This window comes from Drosophila serrata, unplaced genomic scaffold, assembly GCF_035046125.1.
Source record: "Drosophila serrata isolate PLE 108 unplaced genomic scaffold, ASM3504612v1 contig_240, whole genome shotgun sequence".
Lineage (NCBI taxonomy): Eukaryota > Metazoa > Arthropoda > Insecta > Diptera > Drosophilidae > Drosophila > Drosophila serrata.
The window spans coordinates 6,225,267-6,243,929 of NW_028257138.1; the positions used below are offsets into that span (position 1 = coordinate 6,225,267).

Genomic DNA, 18,663 nt, shown 5'->3' on the forward strand with positions numbered 1-18,663 from the left:
GGATTAGCAAGAGATCCGGGTAGGAAAACTTATTGATTTATATAAGATGATTACTCAATTATGAATATCAAACTAAAAAACATTAAGAACAACTCGAAAACGAATTAGTATAAAGTCAAAATGAATCAAGTTCCGGTTTAAATAATTCCCAGGAAAATATCCAAATACTTGTAGTATAAAAATAGTCTATAGATTACCAAGACATGATTTCTTCCTGACTCTGAATAGCTATCAACTCTGGTTAATGCTTCCTTTTGCACCGACAGCCTCCTCATTCCGGCGACAAATCAAATACCGATAGCTCCACCTCCTTTTGTCCAGAAGAGGTGCTCCTCTGGAGCCACTGACCAGAGATCGAGACCCCTCTTTGCCAATTCGATTAGGCCGTGCAAATGTAATTTAATAATTGCGGTTACCCATTGTTGATTAGCATGTGCGGTTTTTGCAATTTATGCTGGAGTCTCACATCCACAGGATATGAGCTGGCACTATGACAATGACAGGATGCATCAATGGCTAGTAGACTGAGGGGGAAATGTTTATGGTTATGTGCTCGCCTGCGGTGGCAACTTCAAATGCGCTCCACGTAATTGAATTTTAAATTGTTTTCGCTTGCTCAAGTAAGCCAGTAAGTTGTGGCAAGATTAATTTAAATGAAGTTATTAGCCAGCCCGATTGCCCAGTGACAGGGCGAAAACAAAAGACCTACTAGCTTCAGGCTTCAGGTTCCAGGTTTTAGCTCCAGCTTTCAGCTTAAGGCGCCCTGATATGGTTATATGGGATATGTAGTTACTGCAACGGGTTTTTGTACGTTTTACTGCCGTTGCATGCCGCTTGCATTTGAAAGTTAAATTACGGTAGCGATATCGGAGCAGACATTCCGTTAATTGGCCGCACACAACCTGAGATCAGGCTGCTGTCTTGGGGTTTTTCTTATTTTTGTTTTTCTTATGTAGTTTGCCCCTGCCAGTCAGGAATACACTTTTAGGAGACTGTGTAGTATGGGTTACTAGAAAAAGAATATTTGGGAAACTCAAGAAGTTTCTTGTATGGCTGTTGAGGATTTTTCCGAAAATTCGAAGATTTTATAAGATAAATCTATGTCGAGAGAACAAATTCGATATGATATAATGACCAATATCATATGAAATATATTTTCAACATTGATATATCGAAAAATATTGCAAATCAAATATATTTGCATATTTAATATATCGAAAAATATCGTATTTAACTTTAAAATATCGATAATAAATCATATTTTATATGGGAAATATCTTCAAAGTTTTTATTCAACTATAATTTTAGTCAGAAGCAAAAAAGGCATTGAAGGAATCATTTCCGACCCTATATGTCATATATATTCTTGATCAGCATAAACAGCCGAATCGATCTAGCCATGTCTGGTAGAAAAAAAATTTTTGAAAAATTTTTCTCAAAATTTTATGATGAAATTTTACATGTTACCAATGTGAAAATTTGAAAAAAATTTAATTTCGTTAAATTTAAAAACCAAGTATGCAGATTTGTTAACCTAATAAAAACTAGCATAGATCATCTTTCCGAATTAAAATGAGTACGTTTTTGGCTTAATTATGAGTTTTTTAAACTCTCATTAGTATAAAAAAATTGTCATATAAAAATATCGATAAATATCGATTCAAGGAATGCGAATGTTTTAAGTTTAGTTTTGATCGATTATCGATTTTATTCTATAATTCAATTGCAAACTGCAAGGCTATTTATAATTCGACTTTCCGAAGGTGTTTTTCTTTCTTTTTTAACTTATTTTATAAATATAAATAACATAACTTTATTTCTTGAAGCATCATACTGTAAGTGTATTTATACTTCGTTGCTTTCTTGTAATCTTAGTTTCTTGGTGCCTTATTTTATTTTATTTTTTTTTGGCTATTCCCGCTTTACAGTTGCTGCAAAAATTGTTGCAAATTGCAGTTTAAAAAGTTTCCGTGTTGGTTTTTTTTTGTCGTCTTGTCGTTGTTGTTGTCGCTGTAGTCGTCGGAGGTTGCAACTAATATGAGTCATAAATTTAAAGGCTTAACTCGAGGCTAAGGCGGCGGCTGTGCAACTGCAACTGCAACTGCATCTGAAGCTGTGCCCGTTGACAGGGATTTTTAAAATGAAATAAATAAACGGCATTACAGCTAGTTATATGCAGCGATCAGGGTCTTTGAGTGCTGAGCGTTGGCGTGGAAGCTGGAATATTGAACCGAATGTGAACTCAACTGGGTCTGGGGCTGGGCCACAAGTCGTCCGGTTACTTTTGCATTTGCTGCACGAGACGAAGCCATTGGCATGTTTCTTTATTGATACAGATACAGCCGAAATTGGGGTCCGCCAAAAAACCAAAAAAATACTTCAGAAAACAAAAGGAAATAAGAGTAAAGTCTGGTTTGGTTTTTGGTTTTTGCCGCAGCATGACATCATTTTTGAGTTGCTGCAGCAGCCCTGCAACATCGAGACAAATAACACACACAAAAAACTGGTCGCTGTTTTACTTTCGCTTTATTTCTCGTATTTCCTTTCTGTTTTCAGATGATTCCATTTATTTCTTATATATTTTTTTGGGTCATCGCGAAGAAGTACCCACTTATATGGCAATGAAAACGAAACCGTAACCGTGTTCTGGTGAAAGTCGTCTCGAAAAAACGAAATCGAAAACGCATAACAAGTGCATAAGTTTAGCAGAGGAGATCTTTGTGGACCACATGGTCGAATCGGTCTTGGCCAAGTCATGGATTGTGTCATGATGCGTGGGCCAAAGTCGCCCACAAAAGACCAAAAAACTAATGATGATGATGATGGCTCAGAGACACAGGTACAGGTTGGCACTGACTTGGCTTCGTGTCTTCATCAACTGATCATCAACCAAGCAATGCCCACACACTATGGCCGCATTTGGAACCACCAAAGATCAATGCAAAAAAATAAAAAATCAAAAGATTTGCGAACTCGAAGTTAATTAGAATTTTGTGTGTGGCTTTGAATATTGGCTCTCTCAGTTGGTGGCTGGGAAAAGACCTTGAGCGGCGGTTCAACAGTCTACAGATTGTGTGTGTTGGTTGAATGAATGAAAAATAGAAACTATAGTTTGGAGGCAACTGAGTCACTGAGAGCTAAAAGAAGAGTTTTCATCCCAATAAATCTTTCTGAAGGGACTGCCATGACTTACGAATTGCACAAAGCAAATTTTAGGGGAATCAATCAACCGATTTCGCCAGTTTCTTTTATTCGTTTCATGAAAGTTGCTGGAAATCTCTTTCCCACGAGTTTCACTGGCCAATAAAATTGGCATTTTATTTGCATTCAATAAATGTTTCATTGGTTAAATGTCTAGTTTGTGTCTGCAGACTTTTGCTTAGACAGAGTGCAATTTATGGGGAAAAGTTGTTAGTGAAAATAATTAACTAAAAGTTATAGATAAAAAAGATATTCAATCTTTTGATACATTATAGAAAAAGTAAAGCCTCAATGAAAGCTGCTGCTTACTGGCAGCAAAGACATCAAGTTCGTGTCTTAAGTCTTTTGATTTGGCTCATAAATTTCGCAATCCAAGAAGAGAAAAAAGGGAGATGGCATTAAAAAATTTCTCTTGCGCAAAACAGTGAAATATTTGTCGCTCTTTTTTACAGCATTTATCTTTGCAAAAGAATCTCAAGCGAAACATTCACTTTAAGTTTTATACATATTCCTTTTCTTTTGGGTTTGACTCACTTAATTGCGGCAATTTCTTTCGCCCACGCAACAGCTTGTGAGCTTTGGCTCATAATTTATAGTCATTATTATTGTAATTTCTCTCTCCAAAAAGCAGACAAACGCAGCAGCAAACAGATCGCACGCAAAACAATAATACATAAAGTGAAAGTTTTGCACCTTTTGCCGCGGCAAACGCATCATCAGCATAAACAATCCAACCAAAACAAAAGTAAGTCTGTGGGTCTGGGAGTTAGGAGTTAGGAGATGATATGATATAGAGTTGAGCCCACGTTGGGGACCAAGACAATGGCTTACAAATGACTGGCAGCTAGTTCAAATACGAAACTGCCTGACAAATGAGACGGCGCCGCCGTGTTTTGCATCTTATGTTAAAGATATCTTCAGGGCTCATCAATAAACCGAAAAAACTCGCTTGTACATACAAAAAAATCAGCTTTTGCCTGGCAAATCCCCCAAAAAGAAACGATTTTGTGACCTCCTAGAGGGTCTTTTTGAGCTAAGCTTTCTTTTGCCACCTCTTTAAAGTGTGTCAAGCGAGTATTTGAAGCAATTATTTGTCATATTTTCTATTTGCGTTTTATTTTTTGGTTTCGTTATTTCCCCAAAATGAGATGCAGAGAAAATAAACAACATTAGCGTGGATGTGGATGTGAAGAGGAGCCCCTGACCACCAGTGACAAGGCGTCTTCTGCGTATTCATCATCATCTTTCAACTCATCGGAAATCACAATGACTTTGGACCTGGGATCTTTTTGCACAAATGAAAGTGAATGTTTCTTTTTGGGTTTTGTTATTATTATTGTTGTGTGTTGTTTTTTGCCACATTTACAGTTGCTATTTTAAAGCTTAAGTCTGCACTTGGTTGGAAAAAAAATATACAGAAAATCAACGGAAATTTGTCAAGTAAATGTTGAATGCCAACGGTTTTTAAGGTTGGTGATTTTTTTTTGCGATTTTATTTGTAGGGTTTTATGTAAGAGGTATTCATTGTCAAAGGCAGCTAGAGTTATAAGACGATTTAAAGACTATATATATCTTTAAGAAACTAACCTACCTACCTACAGACAGTTATAAAAAGATTCAAAGACTTTATATATCTTTAAGAAACAGGATAAATATCTTTCAAAATTTTTATAAAAAGGAATTTATATTTGTCTGAAAAACAGTCAGAATAATAGAGAAAAAAGATTTAAAGACTTTATATATCTTAAAGAAGCTGGTTAAATATCTTGAAATATATTTAAAAAAAAGGAATTCATATTTGTCTTGAAAAGCAGTCAAAATAATCGTTTCCAACTCTCTAAAGTCACTTGTAATTATTTTTTAAACCCACAAATATTATTTTAATTGGTTACAATCTTTTGCTGTTCTCTACAAATTATTGTAAATCATATTTAAACTGTTTTTAACCATTTACTAAATTAAATAATCAAGCTAAAGTCTGCTTTAACTTCTTCTTTTACCCTTTCTCCCCTAAAAAAAAACATCAAAACCCCATCAAATTTTAATACCAATTAAAATGTTTTATATTCCACTTAAAATTTGCACTTTGTAGATGGCAAAAAAATGATGCTTACCATTTTTTTCATCCAGTTTGGGCCAAAATCAGTTCATACTGCCAACAGCTGCCAACGAAGAGCGACGAAAAGCCAGCAAACGTTGTTTTTTTTGTTGTTTCTTAACTTGGCTGCTGCCAAAAGCAGCTGCCAAAAGCGATTTGCCGTCAAAAGCACAGCGATTTACACACACACACACACTTTTGTGGCCAGACACTGGAATATTTTTTTTTTATATTTTTTCCTCTTCTATTTAAGAAAATTTTAAACGCTTTTCTTTGAAACACTTTTCATCGAATTTCTTTGCGCGCGTTTGGTTTTTCGGAATTTTCACAAGGCAAAAACTTTCACTGCAATTAGAGAGAGATCCCTCATATAAGCAAATAAGGCAATGATCTTCGCTTGGCCAAGATTTATGATGCAGTTGCTCCGTCGGCACTTGACACACACACACACTCTGGGAAACAGAGAGAGAGAGAGAACCGCACCGCACGCGCGCTGGAAACGAACTGAATGTGCGGAGCCACCGTCAGTGGTTACCTGGCTCCAGGTGCTCCCAGCTCCGAGCTCCGAGCTCCAAGCTGGTGTGTGTAAGAGAGTGTTTAAATGTATCTGTATCTGTATCCGTATCTGTATCTGTGGCTGTTAGGCAACTTCTGCTGCCCACACTTTTGCTGGTCCATTTTTGGCTTGGACCAAGAGAAGTGAGAGAGACGCCTTTGCAGAAAATGTATTATGAACGATTTGTGGCCAGGTTAGCTTTTGATATTTGATTGACGTAATTTCTGTGCTTGATATTCACTTGAATTTCTTGTATTTCCACATTTAACTGTTTTGGTGTCAGGCGCACATTACACGCCCACAGCACCCACACACACTCGCACACCCCTCCGTAGGTGTTTCTTTTATATTTTTTATATATACATACATTTAATTTTGTTTCAAGTCTTCAAGAGTTTTGTGAACTTTCGCTGGGCACGGAACTGAATGGTATGACATGTGGGTGTGCTGAGCAGACCCTATAAAGCCTAATTTAGAGCTTGACTCACTCGATTTGCTTGGCTGGCTTGCTTATGCTAATTAGATTGAGATTAAACTTTGGTATTTAAGTCGAAAAAGTAAAGAAACGAAAGACTTAGGCAACGAACTTGATGAAATCAAAGAACCAGCTGACCTAGCTGACTTTTGGTTCTGAAACAGGTCAGGTCCTTATCGTCCCTTTATCTTTATTGCAATGAAGTAATTTCCGCATGTACAAAAAAAAAAGAGTTCTCCTTTTTCTGATCTTACGGTAACCATTTTCCTTTATTTTTTTTTGTTTTTGCTGCCTTTTTGAGGAACGCCCCCCTTGCACATTCATTTCTACGCCCCGCAATTATTTCAGGCCGCAAATGAAGTATGAAGAAACATAAACGCAAAACGTGTGGCCCATACTAAAGATGGCTAAAAGCAGGGGCTTTTAAAAACAAAATTTATAAAAAGGGTACAAAATTAACAGGCATAATTAAAAATGCACAAAATTGGAAAAAGATCTTTTAAGAAAAAAAGATATAAAGAAAAGTGTGGCCAAGAAAGTGATCTCAGTAAGACTAAAAAAGCTTAAGGCTCAAAGTTAACAGTTAACTAATAATGGAAAATTGTCTTAAATATTTATAGAATATAAATAAATGAACAATGGGATGAAATCTTTTAAGAAAAAATTACATAAAGAAAAGTGTGGCCAAGAAAGTGAGCTCAGAAAGAGCAAAAAAGGAAATCAATAACAGAAAAATACCTTAAATATTTACCCATTATAAACAATTGAACATAGGGACACGATTTCAATAGATAAAATGCATTAATTACATAAAACACAACAAATACATCAATTAAATTCAATAAAATCTGATCAATAAATTACATGTAATTCATAAAGTCTGTTAAATAAATTACAAGTTATTTATAAAACCCTTTTGTTATGCAAAGAATAGACATACATCACAGACAACTAACTCGAAGTTCACCTTGCTAAATAAACTATGCTAATTATTCTCATTTTCAAGATGAGCAAAGTGCCTTGTTTTATGTTCAGCACTTGACTGCTTCGGAAATTCCAAATGTAAAAACATATTTTTCTAGCCCAAGTAAACTTCAACTCTCCCTTCCCCCCTCTTGGCATTCCTTAGCTGGCTAATTAAATGCAACTGAGGGGGAATGCAACAGAGACGAGAGGGGAAAAAACCCACACGCGTCGTCTACACTTGGCATATTTAACACATTTAATGGAAAATCAACAAAACATGAGTATTTATGATGCTGCTACTTGTTCTGCGGGGCAACTTGGAGAGGCGCCACTGTCTGTCCTCTTTTGCCGGTTTGTGGCTTTATTAAGTTGCTGTTGTTGTTGCTGCTGCCTGTTGCTGTCCGTTTTTATTAATAAGTCATATTTTTATATGGTTCAGCCCCAGCCAGCCAGCAGCTTGGTAATTTATGTTGTTTGCCAAGGCAACTCCTGGCTGGAAGGATGACAAAAAGTCGAAGGTGAAGCAGGGGGAGCGCCCACCTGTATACGTGGGCATTTTATTCACAAGTCACTCACTTGACTCATTCACTCACTTTAGTCATTCCATTCATAAACTCGGAAAAATAAAAGCTCAAAAGCGCAGCTCGGTTCATTTTGTAATTAATTAAATGCAACTTTGTGTGTTTTGAAAAAATGTGTGCCACTGCAAGCGAGACATGCAACAGGTTATAGCCACATGATGCAAGTGTTTATGGTTATTCTTTGTTATATATATTTATTTATTTGATGTTTTTGCAGTGGGCGAAAGTTTGTTGCCCAAGTCTTTCGTTTGTGGGTTGCACCTTTGCACCTGCCACCTGAACCGAACCAGAAAGCAACTCAAACGTGGCCAAAAATGTCAGAAAAAACTATGTCAAATCACTAAACACATCAGTTAATTGAAGCGATTTGCGTGGATTTGCAAAAATATAATTGCAGAGTGGAGAGCAAAAAAAATCGCAAATACTGAAAAATAGTTCATGAATTGCGTAACCGCTTAAACATCTAATTTCTGTTTCACAGTGTTAACACATTAAGCAAATAGCTGTGGAAGTTGTTTGCTGCACTTATTTAATCTCTTTTTTATTTATTGCATTTTTGCCGGCTTAGTTTTCACTCTCCCACACACACACACAGCTGTTTAAATGTTGGGAAATTGCACTAAAAAATAGATCGGGGGAAACACACACACACACCTTAAAAATCAAACAAACGGATCGCAAAACGTTTTCGACGGTTTAAAACTATTGAGCGTAGTGCACACTTGGCGGTGCGCCGGCAGACTAAAGGCTGAGAGCGGCTGCAGTTTTGCTTCTGGCCAAGTTAGTTGGCAAAACAAACAGCTGACGATCCGCTCTCCCACTCTTCTTCGCTCTCTCTCTCTCTCTAACGAGGTAGAAAAACTAGTTTCGTTTGGCATTTGAAAATCTGTATAACAGTTAGGCAACTATAAACTGTGCTACACAGAGATTTTCAGACAGAAATAGAGAAATAGTGATACAAAGAGAGAGAGGGAGAGAATCTCAGTCACTAATTTGTTATTTTCATTGTATTTGTCAAGTCAACTGATAAATTGACTTGATATTGAAAATAAATTAATTATATCTTCCAAAAAAAAATATTGGGGTACAAGTTGAAATCGAGTTTCGTGGGATTAGGCAGGCCTTTGAAACTCTAGATAGAAGACTCAAGCGGCTTAAAGTAATTGTTAAAATAAGTGTATTTTTGTATTAAAAAATATATATTAATAATAATATGCGAATGAGGTCACAAAATGCGTCATACCTGGTGCTTTTTCTCTGAATCTTTAGATAAAAATATAAACTTGATTTTAAATGGAAGACAAATTATTGCAAATTGAAATCAAGTTGTCTAATTGATTCAACAGGATTTCAAGATTGTGTAAATAATGATCACATATGATTTGTTATGCATTTCGATAATGATCTTTGCTCAGTATAAGATCATCAATTTATGAATGGTTTAATTAATTGAGTCAAAGTTCTTATCATAAAAGGTACAAAATTCGAAACAAAGAAGTAGGCCACTTGGGGGGATTCTGCCAGTGGGAAGATAATTAATGATGGGGATAGGGAACAGGTTTAATCCCAAAAACATGTTTCACATATGTTAGGAAAGTATTTTACTCTTTAGTATATGGTATATATTTATTTATTTCTTGCTTGTTTCACTGGTTATTTATGTAAAGTATTTACTTGTACCAATTTGGTCAGTAATTTTAAAAGTTTATTGTGTCTTTAACTTGCAAAAGCAAAATGTGCAACGAATTTGCCACGCTCAATTTAAGTGTCTGCTCACGTTTTCCATATATAACATATATATGTATATATATATTTCTTTTGAGATCTTTTTAAGCCGATACTAAAGTCTTTTGCCTGGGCTTTCGGTTTCGAGTTTTTGGCCCAGACCCAAAGTCACGTTGCTCCCATAGACGCCACGTACGCATCAATGCAGTCACAGTCACAGTCACAGTTTGTTAATGTTTATGTTATTTTTGCATTGCTTGACTGTTTTTGCTTATTTATGTTTTCGCAGTGTCAAAAATTATTATTGCAGCTTATACTCTCCAATATTTGCGAGGGGGATGTTGTTTAAACAAATACCAGTAATTGGGCAAGGCACCTTTATGTATTTATGTATGCTAAATCCGTCTAATACTGCTCCCTCTCACCACCCTTCCCAGAAATATGATTTATGCTGCCCCCGGCATTGCATAAGTTTAAGCCTGGCTTTAAGTGAGCGATGACGTTATGCGAGGCGCGTGCTCACAGCGGCTGACCCAAAAACCGAAATAAAACTGCAGCCACTACGGTAGTTTGACGCCAACGCCGTTGAGGCGACATTTGGCTTAAATAGAATGCAAAATGTAAAAATGGTAAATACAAAGTGCTCAACCTGAAACTGCAACTGAAAGCCAAAAGTAGTAGGAGAGAAAACAGGATTTTGGGTACTCTAACATTGGAATAAGTTGAGTAGTATTTAAATTTTTCAAGTTATAAGTATGGCCTTGCAGGGTATTAACATTTCGGTCAGAAGCTTAAAACACAGTTAAAAAGTCATTTCCGACGCTATATTTCATATATATTCTTGATCAGCGTGAAAAGCCGAATCGATCTAGCTCTGTTTGGAAGAAAAATAATTTTTGAAATTTTTTTTCAACATTTTTGGGATGAAATTTGACATGTTACAAATGTGAAATGTGTGACAATTTACCAATTTCAAAAATTTGACAAAAAATGAATTTCGTTAAATTTTAAATCTGAATATGCAGGATTGTCAGACCTATAAAAACTAACATAAAACAGCTTTCCGAATTAAAATTAATGCTTTTTTAGCTTAGTTATGAATTTTTAAAAGTATTAATTTGGTGGCAAAAGTGTCATATAAAAATTTAGATAAATATCGACTCAATAAATGAAAGGAAGGCTATATTTATAGATTTATTATTAAAAATGTTAAATATTTTACAATTTTATTGGAAAGAAAACATTTTAACTGGATGATATAATAATAGAAAGCGCTGTAGGCCTTATGTGTTCTCTTAAAATGGTAAAAACCTTACTCAAGATAAATAATCATATATCCCCTATATGGCAGATTTGCTTATAAATCGTATATGTCACTCTAAAAATGCAAAAGTAGCGGAAATGTAGAAATCAGGCCTAAATAAACATATTTTTGTACAAAACCTGTTCATGGAATTGATACCTATTTATAAAATAAGTTTTAGGAGGCACTTTTTATAACCTTGCAGGGTATTATATTTTCAGTCCCAAGACTAAAAAGCAGTGAGGGACTCATTTCCGACCCCATAAATCATGTATATTCTTGATCAGCATGATTAGCCTAATCGATCTAGCCATGTTTGGTGGGGAAAAATTTTTTGAATTTTTTTTGTTAAGGATTTTGTTATTAATTTTGACATGTTCCCAATGTGAAAATTTGACAAACATTTAATTTGGATAAATTGAAAAACGCAGCATGCTGAATTGTTAACCTAATAAAAACTAGCATAGAACAGCTTTCCAAATGAAAATTAATGAACGTATCTCTTAGTTATGAGATTTAAAAAATTAGGTTTTTGAGAACATTTTCATATAAAATATAAGATAATATCGAATCAAAGAATGTTATTATAATATCAGTCCGAAGACTAAACAGCAGTGAATGAATCATTTCCGACCCTATAAATCATATATATTCTTGATCAGCACGATCAGCCGAATCGATCTAGCTATGTTTGGAAAAAAAAATTTTTTTCGGAATTTTTTTTTTACATTTTTATTGTTAAATTTGACATGTTAACAATGTAAAAATTTGGCAAAAATTTAATTTCGGTAAATTTCAAAACTAAGTATGCATATTTGTTAACCTACTAAAAATTAACATAAAACAGCTTTCCGTATGAAAATTCATGCTTTTTTGCTAAGTTATAAGATTTTGAAACTTTTATTTATAGAGAATTTTCTCTTCAATTTAAAAAATGCTTATATTTGAAGCTTAGCTATGATAGATTACGATCCTCTAATTTTAATTGAAAACTGCAAGTTAGTTGATGGTGGTTTCTTTGTTCTTTCGACACATATGTAATGCCTAAGCTGATGTCACCGATGGGTAGAGAATTTTTTCGAGTTCGAGAGCCATCGAGCGTAAACAAGTTGGCCTGACAGCGCAGTTAGACATTAGATGGCCAAGTGATGAGCCTGTTGAGCGTTGCGTTGCCTGCCAGCTTTTTGCAAATTGCCTGAGCTTCGGCGAAGAAGACTGCCTCTGGGAGGAGGCACTACGAGTAGGAGTACCGTTGCTTGCCACACCAACCTACATCCTACATTACATACAAGAGTGCAGCACGAGGAATGCAATTTTCAACTGCTGCAACTACAGTACCGTGTAAGATAATTGAAAAATGCGTAAGTTGGACCCTGATGTCAACCGAACAGAGAGAGCGAGCAGAGAGAACTCTATGCATTTTCCACAGATTTTCCCTCCACGCACCTATGTACCATCAAACAGGCAAGAACTCCCTGAGCAGTCCAGGAAAAACCAGTTTTCCTGCTTTTCCCCATCCCCTCCTTGTGTTTGCGCTCATTTTCGTTACGTACGGAAAGCAAAAGGCATTGAAAGAAGAGGATTCCCAAGTCATCGAGTAAAAGAAGTATCTATGAGTTTTATGTTGTTGTGTTTTGGCCATTAGAAGGGCCAACACACGCACACACACACACACAAGCGAGTGCAGGGAATGCTAGCGGTTATGGAAATTCCTTTGAAGCACGCACACACTTACACACCTGAAAATCATGGCCAACAAAGGATGTGAGGAAGCAGTCAGGCAACAGAGTCAGTTAACAAAACAAAAGAGTCTCTGACTGTAGAAAATTGGCCGTTTTGCTGGCATAGATACAACACTTGCTCCTCCGCGGGTAATGATGATCATGATCATGATCATCATGATCTGGTAGCAACTTCAGTCTCTCTCAATAGAAATGCTCCTCCAGGAGTAATAATGATCATGATCATGATCATGATCTGGTAGCAACTTCAGTCTCTCTCCCAATAGAAATTCGGTTAGGATTTCCATGCCTTTCCGCTCATCTTTATTCGTTTTGAAAGAATAGAAAAAGGAAAATGCCTAATCAGCATTTTTATTGTTGTTGCCACTGCCACTGGTAACCATTTGGAGAGTGGGAAATGTTAGCGTGACTTTCGTTGCAAGTGCCAGGCATAATTAGAATATAAATGCCCACTTTGTTAGGTTTGTTTTGTATCTTTGGGTATCCAAAAGGGGATTATGTGGATCATGTAATTGCTACTTTTTAGCTGCTTGAACTCTGGCTGCATTTCCTTATTGCCAAAACAATCAAAACAGTTGGCCAAAAGAAGCGGTTTTCCATTTTGTGTGGGAAATGTCTCGAAGGTTTGTGAGGTAATCCCTTTGCGGGTTAAGGGATAGTTATGGTAGGAAAAATGTTGTAAATATGTGAAAATAAGCAGGGTCTTTGAAGGGGTTTATTACTATTACAAATAAGTGATATATTTGAATAAGATTTCTGGGTTTCTCGGGTTTCTTTTATTATATTTTATAAAATATATCTTGCTTTATATAAAATTTGCACATAATTCCTTTAAAAGTGATTAGTTCTTGCATATTCACTGCATTTAAATACCGCTCTTAGAACAGTTGGAAAACAAAAGACTTGAATAAATTATCCTAAAGCATGCACAATTATCGAAGGCAGACGGAGAGACCAAGTTGCTGCATTTTTCTTGGCTCTTTACCAATTAATCAAACGGCTCACAAAGAAACGGTAAACGAATTATGTAACTAATGCTGGCTAGCATCTCCAGCCAAGCGTTTGACGCCAACTAAACTGTACAACATTTCAAACACTTGCCTCGGGGGCAGAGCACAGCTCGTCGTCTCTAGTTTAATGTTTTTGGGCGGAATAAAAAATAAAAATAGAGGAAGAAATATACAGAGAAAAACTGGTAACAAGAAACTGGTAACTGATATGCATGCGCAGAGCGTGTAAATAATTAGAGAACCGAGAACTGGCTAAAGGCCAAGAGACAAAAAGGTGGCCAGAACATGATTAGGAACTTTTCAGGGGGATACAGAGAGAGGGAGAGATGATGATGAGGGTGTAAGCTGCAAATGACTTTGGGGCACCCTGAGAATATAGTTTAAATATAATATTAACATGAAACAAGAGTATCTCAGCTTCTATCAGGCCCTCTAAGATTCTCTATTCTTCTAGCCTTCTCTTAACTGAAGCATAACTTGAGCTAGCGGCGGGGCAAAGTTAATTTTTATGGCTTATAACATTCATTTTGCCGGTAATTATGAGTGAAGAAGTTGAAGCGTTGAAAAAGCTTAGCTTGTAATTAGACAGTCAGTCCCCAGGGGCAATCCTTACTTGGGAAGGCAGTGCAATGAACTTGATTTGGTCTACGGATTCCGGGGATCTCCTCTTCCCTCTCTTAAGAGTTTTTTGTGCGTATGCAAATGGTTTCGCAAAAAAAAGGTCAACGGGGTATTACTGACAACAATTACAAAATATGCGTTAAAAATGCAGCAGGGACGTCGTCGAATCGAACAACACGACCAGAAAGACTATGGAAGAGACCAGCAGAAGGCAGAGCTAAAAAAAGGAAGCTAGCTTCGCCGAAGTTTATATACCCTTGCAGATAGAAATTCAATCACTAGGAATTAATACCATATATATTATATATATTTATGTTGAAAAACAATGAAGTAATACCTGCTTTCATTTCATTCACCTATACATCTCTATATCTAACGATAGTTTGTATGGGAGCTATATGATATGTAGTCCGATTTTCATAAAATTTTACGAAAAATTGTAGAATACTATTAAATAACTATATCTTAAATTTGATAAAAATCTGTTGAAAACTGAAAAAAAAAATGATTTTTAATTGTATTAATTTCTTGATCGTTCCATTGGGAGCTATATGATATAGTAGTCCGATTTTCATTAAATTTTACGCAAATTTGCAGAATAATATTAAATAACTATATCTCAAATTTGATGAAATTCTGTTAAAAACTGAAAATTTTATAATTTTTAATTGTATTAATTTATCGATCGTTCCTATGTGAGCTATATGATATACGTAGTAGTCAGATTTTTCTAAAATATTACGAAAAGTTATAGAATAATATGAAATTACTACAACTTAAATTTAATTAAATTCTGTTGAAAACTGAAAAGGTTATACTTTTTTTTTGTAAACATTTTCCGATCATTCCTATGGCAGCTATATGATATTGTCGTCCGATCCGGCCGGTTTCGACATATATATGGGTTAGATCATATAGAAAACTAACTAAAAAGTTTCATTCAGATAGCTTTAAAACTGAGAGATTAGTTTGCGTAGAAACGGAGTGACGGACACACGGACAGACGGACAGACGGACATGGCTAGATCGACTCGCCTGTTGATGCTGATCAAGAATATATATATATTTTATGACTCCTTAACTGCGTTGCAAACTTCTAACTGAAATTATAATACCCTGCTAGGGTACATAAAAAAATAAAGTACTGAAATAATATGGCCACAAATCGTGATAAGCAATGCCGGGGCAAAAACTTATTGGCAAACATTGGCCAGCAACAAAAAAGAAGAAAAAAAAAAACAGGCTTGGCCAACAACCAAATGGTCCACAGGACAGCAGGCCTGGCCAGGGTAGACCCCGGGAAGGCCAGAGACCAGACCAGACCAGACCCGACCAGGCCAGGCGGCAGCACTTTTTGTGAACCACTCTATTTATCAGATACGCGCGAGGGGGAGTGGATTTTGTTTGGGGTGGAGTGCCAGGCCAACTATAGTTGGGCCCAATTGCTATGGCCAGCGTACATATTATTGAGCGATTTTTTTTCCTTTCAGAGCTTCTCTCGCTCTCGCTGTGCGCTCATATTTTTGTTGATGGCGCGCTGAAAGTCAGTGCGATATCTCTACCCTACATGTGTGTTAGTAGTAAAAGTTGTTGCAGCCTCAGCCTCAGCCTCAGCTGAGACTTTGGAGTGAACGACCATCAAGGCAAGAGACTGCGGCAAAACAATGGCCAAAGCGCGCACGTCGTCGTGCCCAAGCTCCAGGTGAATGTGCGGCCTGAACCCATTCCCAATCCCAATCCCCCTTGGGACCCGTTCTCCGGTCTCCAACCAATTGGCCGGGGTGTAGCCACTGGCCCGCAGAATTGTAACGCGTTTTATTCGCCCAAGTATTTGCCGAACCCTGAAAGGAAGGCACTCGCCGCTCTTTTTTTATTATTGTTTTTTTGCTTATTTGTTTCTACGTATTAATAACATGTTCGGTTCGCTGCCTGTTTTAAAAATATGCATATATATACTAGGACAAGGATATATGTATATCCAGAGAGCTCGTCGGCGTGCCTAGTCCATCCCTCCAACTGTCTACTAATAATAGTAATACACGGCCAATAATAAGTTTTAATCATCATGATAATGGTGTGCTTATGGTATAAGCTCCCTTCTGCCATCCTCAGCTGATGTCTCCATAAAAAAATCACCTCTCGTTCTTTGCCAGATTTTTATACACTTTTGCTTTTAAGCCAACTTGCTTAAATGTTGACGTGGGCGTCATATTCGTATTGGTGCTGGAAAAATCTATAAACTCTTTGCTATATTTTTATGAGTCTCGAAAATCTTGATATTGTACTAAAAAAAAACAGGGATTTGCCATAAAAATTCTCTGGAAATTCGATTTGCTAAGCAGAACAGACAGAGATTAGGTTGAGGGTTGTAAATGGAATAAGTGAATATTGGGGATTAAAGGTATTTAATATTGACAATAAAAAACTTATGGTTTTTAATTTAAAGTAAAGGAAAATTGTTATTTGTATCTTATATTTTTTTGTATCTTTGAAAAATTATCTCAAAGAATATTCGAGTTTAAACTGTTTATAAAAATTGTGAAATGATATAATTCGGTTTAAAATAAGTAACCAGAAACTTGTTTAAAAGCTGAATCACAACCTACTTATCAGGTATAAAACATTTCAAGAGTTTTTATATATTTTTCAAGCTGAATCTTTTGATGTACATTATTTATTTCGAAGCCAAATCAGTTATTTTTACAGTTACAATAAAATATTAATGTGGGTGGATTGTACAAAATTCTCAATATATTATAGAAATATTGAACGCAATTAAAACGGTGCCAATGAAGGCATTGTTCCGTTTGCAAAATGTCAGAAACTGGCCAGTCAAATGCCAAACTGGTTTGCTTTTTTAGCCAAAAACAACACATTTGCATATAAGAAACGCTTTGAAATCAATGGGAGACAGACCCCCCAAAGTGGTTTACCTTGATGCCGAGAGTGCTTCTTGGCCATTAGAAGCGAGAGGAAGCTGGTTAAAACAGCTGACTGACCAGGTTACTGACGCATCTCTGGCAAGACAATTTAATGTATAAATGCAAACAGGTTGAGATTTGTGGCTTAAAAAAGAGTGTATTAATCGCATTAGCTGTGACCTTAATTATGCCCAAGAAGATCGAGACTTAAGGCAAACAAAAGAAGAACTTTCCACCAGCATAGCATTAAAGTTTATGACAATTTAATTAGTTTAATCGATGCGATGAGATACGGAATGGAATAGCAACGCAAAGGGACTTGGGACTACCTGCTTGGATATTTATGGAAATCATAAAACTTAATTGTTGCATAAGTTAGCTGGCAAAACGATGAGATCGAAGGGGTTAAGAAGGAGTCTCTGGTTCTGTGATCATTTAAGCCTCTTTAATAGTTTGCTTTGGCTTGCCAATGATTAATGCTTATTGCCCTTTTGGCCATATTCCTTTGGGCCTTCTACTCTCTCACACATAACTGTAAATCGTTTGTGTTATTAAACGCAATTACTGTCAATAGTATTTCTCATTTCAAACATAATGAATTGCACGAATTTCGCCGTATGAGGCCGAAATGCGAAAGTTCAAAGACACGCCTTGAAATGGGGGCGTCATTCATTTTCCATTAACAAAATATATAGTCTCTTATTGTTTCTCTCATTGTTCATTCCCCCCGAAAACTTAACGAAAGCCTTTAATAGGATTGGGAATTTTTTAACATATGTTTCGCAAAGATCGTGAATGGGCTCAGTTCGTACAGTTAAGATCCGATTGCCGGTGATGTGTGTGGAATAAATTTGATGATCTCATGTCGCTCGAGGCGAAAACACTTAAGGTGACATAAAAACAAAAAGATATTCCCTGTGGGAAAGCAGCAGCAGTTAAAGAACTTTGCTCTTGAAATAAGAATTGGGAATACGACAAAGTTTTAGTGTTAGGGCAGTCTCCAAAAGGCCATTAAATTTTTTATTACAGTCGTTTTTACTACTTGAAAATACTATATATATTTAATTAGTTTTCTGTGCAGCAGCAGCAGCAGCTGGAGAAACCATGCATATCATTAAGATATGTAATCTGTTTAGGCCACCATAAACGTATTATATTTGAACCATTTTCCACCTCAACTCATATCAATTGCATTTTGGTCTTTGGGAATTGCATCACTTTGCTGCAAAATCATTTCACAAATTCATGAAATGCTTCAAGTATTTTTACAAGCTGAACAAGTTACCAAAAATAGTCAATTAGCAAATGATTTTAAAGTTGCCTGGGCGGGTTTATTTTGATTATTTATTGACAGTTGCCTGTTATGTGCTCAAGAAAACGAAGAAGTGAAAAAAACTACAGACGTTGTTTCGTAAAAGAGCCCAGCCCCAGCTTTCACTTGACTTGTATTTTCATGTATTTATT

General features: G+C 36.2%; 2 protein-coding genes across 17 annotated transcripts in view; one reads left to right on the top strand and one right to left on the bottom strand.

The window, feature by feature from the left end:
* dpy (fibrillin-like protein dumpy) overlaps positions 1-18,663 on the bottom strand; it is a 132,709-nt gene that overhangs the window by 109,941 nt on the left and 4,105 nt on the right. For 6 of the 16 annotated variants that reach the window (XM_086830901.1, XM_086830898.1, XM_086830894.1 and 3 more), the window contains exon 1: positions 5,316-7,850. The exons of 7 other annotated variants lie outside the window; for them this stretch is intronic. The gene's annotated coding sequence lies outside the window, so the exon portion shown is untranslated. Of the gene's footprint in view, positions 1-5,315; positions 7,851-8,531; positions 8,652-18,663 lie in introns of those variants that run through there. 3 more of the 16 variants (XM_086830902.1, XM_086830899.1, XM_086830895.1) reach the window with 1 other exon arrangement.
* Positions 1-18,663, top strand: part of dcma (syntaxin-like domain-containing protein decima) — a 152,668-nt gene that overhangs the window by 7,577 nt on the left and 126,428 nt on the right. The window lies entirely within an intron of this gene.